Source organism: Benincasa hispida, chromosome 4, assembly GCF_027475165.1.
Source record: "Benincasa hispida cultivar pf3 chromosome 4, pf3_genome.v1.1, whole genome shotgun sequence".
NCBI classification, from domain to species: domain Eukaryota; kingdom Viridiplantae; phylum Streptophyta; class Magnoliopsida; order Cucurbitales; family Cucurbitaceae; genus Benincasa; species Benincasa hispida.
Window position 1 is genome coordinate 63,089,012 of NC_143481.1, and position 3,958 is coordinate 63,092,969.

At 37.4% G+C, this 3,958-nt stretch overlaps 1 pseudogene; it reads right to left on the reverse strand.

The window, feature by feature from the left end:
* Positions 1-809: 809 nt before the first annotated feature.
* Positions 810-1,568, reverse strand: LOC150036873 (secreted RxLR effector protein 161 pseudogene; annotated as a pseudogene).
* Between the last annotated feature and the right edge of the window lie 2,390 nt (positions 1,569-3,958).

Sequence of the window (3,958 nt, forward strand, 5' to 3'; positions counted from 1 at the left end):
AATAAAACTAACTTCATAGGCATACTTTAAAACACTTTATAACAACAACAACAATAACAACCACAACATTCATGAATTTCAAGCATACTATTTAGGGAGTCAAGTTCTAGGGTTTACAATGGACACAAGCAGATTGTTCATGTGAAATCAATGCATCTAAACAACTTATAGAGAAATTCAAATCTTCATGTCACATATTTGTTGTACTAAGAAAATGAGGTGTGTACCTTGTTAGTAGCTATAAATTATTTTAGGTCTTTCTATAAATATTTACTATCATATCTTCAGGATTTCTCTCATAAGGATGTCATCATGGTTCATTCACGACTCTTCTACCTTCTTGTTCTTATATATACTGTTACGAAATCGAAAATTAAAGAACACAAAAAGGAACGTAGAGATAGGAAAAATCGACACACAAATATACGTGGTTCACTAACAGTATATTAGCTACGTCCATGGGCAGAGGGAGAACAATATTATTTGAGAGAATGTTTTCAAAATTACATCAAAACGGCGCCTCTAGAGTTAGAGAGTTTATATAGCACACTACTCTAAACCCTACGGTCAAATTCGTAAATAACTGCAAATAAATAAATATGCTGAAAACAAAATCTGAATAGGTTGTGAGACCCTCGTACTAGGTTGTTCGAAGCGCCAGCAAACAGATTCAAGGTATTTCAACAAATCGCCACCTTGACTTGAATTCTCTCCCAGATAACAGATGTACCAAATGCAACATAAATCAATATCGCCAGACGTACCCAGACTTCTCCCTCATGCCTCAAAGTGTCCTACAAAGGGGACTACTAACAATTCAAAACATTCAGCAAATCCAAACAATGTTGGTACTTGCCTTGTGGAACTGGTTTGGTGAACATATCAGCAGGGTTATCAGCAATACCAATTTTCATCATTTTAACCCTCTGATCACCTCTTAAGAAGTGATATCTTACATTTATGTGCTTAGTTCTCTCTTGATGAACTTGATTCTTGTCTAAGCATATTGCACTCAAACTATCACAATATACAATAGCTTGGTCATGATGCAAACCAAGATCACCAACTAACCCCCTCAGCCATATTCCCTCTTTAGCAGCTTCTGTCAAGGCCATGTACTCTGTTTCAGTAGTAGACAAAGTAACTGTAGGCTGTAAGGTTGCCTTCCAACTAACAACAGAACCACCCAGAGTGAACACATAACTAGTCATAGACCTCCTACTATCAACATCTCTAGCATAGTCAGAATCAGAATAACCAGTCACCAAACATTTTGTGCAATTCCCATAAATAAGACCAACATCAGATGTACCTCTAAGGTAACGAAAAATCTTTTTAACGGCTTGCCAATGCTCCTTCCCAGGTTGACCAATGAACCTGCTGACAACACTAACAGCATGGGCAAGATCAGGCCTAGTATAGACTATAGCATACATCAAACTTCCCACCACACTAGCATAAGGAACTCGAGACATGTACTCCTTCTCAGCTTCAGACTGTGGTGAAAGCACAGGTGACAAACGAGCATTTACAGCACTAGGAGTATCTATAGGCTTAGATGATGACATAGCTGGACAATATTTTCTGAATATATCCTTTCTGTGACAAGAAGAGCTTATTCTTATCTCTGTCCCTATAAATCTCCATATCCAGAATTTTCTGAGCAGCACCCAAATCCTTCATATCAAACTCAGCACTGAGAAGATTCTTCTTTCAGAATATCAGACTTGGACTTTGCAGCTATGAGCATATCATCTACATATAAGAGTAGATAAATCATCAAACCATCATCAGCTTTGTTGTGATATACACAAAAATCATACAGACTCATGTTATAGCCGAGTCCAATCATATAGCTGTCAAATCGTTTGTACCACTGCCTTGGAGACTGCTTTAACCCATACAAAGATTTCTTCAACTTGCATAATCTTCTTTACCTGGACACTGGAACCCATTTGGTTGGGTCATATAAATCTCTTCCTCCAACTCTCCATATAAGAAAGCTATCTTCAAATCTAGTTGTTCAAGTTCTAAATTCTGATGTGCTACTATAGCTAGTAACACCCTAATAGAAGTATATCTGACTACTGGTGAGAAGATCTCATTATAATCAACTCCTTCCCTTTGTGTGAACCCTCTAGCAACAACTCAAGCTTTATATTTAATGTCCTCTAAAGATGATATTCCCTCATTTTTCTTGAAGACCCATTTACAAGTGACAATTTTTCTCTCCTTAGGTTGTTTAACTAATTTCCAAGTCTGATTTTTGTCAAGAGATTCCATCTCATCCCCTATAGCAGCAAGCCATTTAGTAGACTCACCACATGACACAGCTTCTCTATAGGTGGATGGCTCATGAGGATCCACCTCTTCAGCAACCTGCAATGCAAAATTAACCATATCTTCAAAACCATACCTCACAATAGGTCCAACACCAACTCTTTTAGCTCTATCATGAGCTATGCTCGGTTGATCTACTCGTGATCTAGAATTCTCAGGCAAATCAACTTCTAACATTCTAGGCACATTAATTTCTAGTTGCACATCAGTTTTTGTAGTAACGTGTTGATCTTCTCCACCTTGATGTTGTAATTCATTCACAGCTGAAGTGAATTACATCTCCACCTATTTATCAACACTACTACTTTCTCCCACATCAGTAGACGTCACAAAAGGCTTTATAGTTGAGTTAAGCATGGAATTTTCATCAAATATCACACTCCTACTAAGTATGACTCTATTCTTAGAAGGTGACCAGACTCTATATCCCTTAACTCCATCCCCAAAACCCACAAATATACCCTTTTTAGCTCTCGGTTCTAATTTACCCTCATTAACATGATAGTAGACAGTACAACCAAAAACTTTTAATAAAAATAATCTGCAGGGTTACTAGACCACATCTCGTAAGGTGTTTTACAATCAATAGTTGTGTGAGGTCCACAATTGATCAGATAACATGATGTATTCACTACTTCTGCCCAAAACTTTCTAGCCAACCCTGCATTAGAGAGCATTTATCTTGCTCTCTCCAACAACATCTAATTCATACTTTCTGCAACCCCATTTTGCTGTGGAGTATTCCTAACAGTATGATGGCGAGCAATCCCCTCAGCTTTACAGAACTCATTAAATTCAGATCTACAGAATTCTAGACCATTATCAGTTCGCAGCCTTTTGATCTTCTTCCCAGTTTGATTTTCAATCAATATCTTCCACTGCTTGAAATTCTTGAAGGCTTCACTTTTATGTTTCATCATAAAAACCCAAGTCATTATTGAGTAATCATTAATTATAGACAAAAAATACCTACTGCCTCCAATAGATTCAACTTTGGAAGATCCCCAACAGTCTGAATGAATATAATCAAGTGTCCCTTTTGTACGATGAACACCTCTTGGAAACTTGCTGCGATGAAGCTTCCCAAATACACAATGTTCACAAAATTCAGAATCATGCACCTTATGCCCACAAAGAAGATCTCTTTTTGACAGAATTTGCATCCCTTTTTCACTCATATGACCAAGTCTCATATGCCATAACTTAATCATATCATCCTTGTGAACGACTGATAATGCAACAATAACATAACCTGTTATCGTAGAACCTACAGTGTTCCATGCTTTGTGCCTTTCAAAACTACCTCAAAACCCTTATAGACATACATTGCTCCACCTTTACCTTCAAAATTGTAACCCTTGCTATCGAGTACACTAAAGGATATCAAACTCTTCTTCATTAGTGGAACATGCCTAACCTCTTTTAAAGTGTAGAAGACATCATTATGTGTTCGTATCTTGACTGAGCCAATTCCAACTATCTTGCATACAGCACCATTAGCCATGCTAACATTCCCTCCATCTATTTGTTGATAGGTTGAGAACCACTCTCTATTTGGGAACATATGTAAGATGTTCCATAATCAAGAACCCACACATCATCAGAATGTGACTGTTCA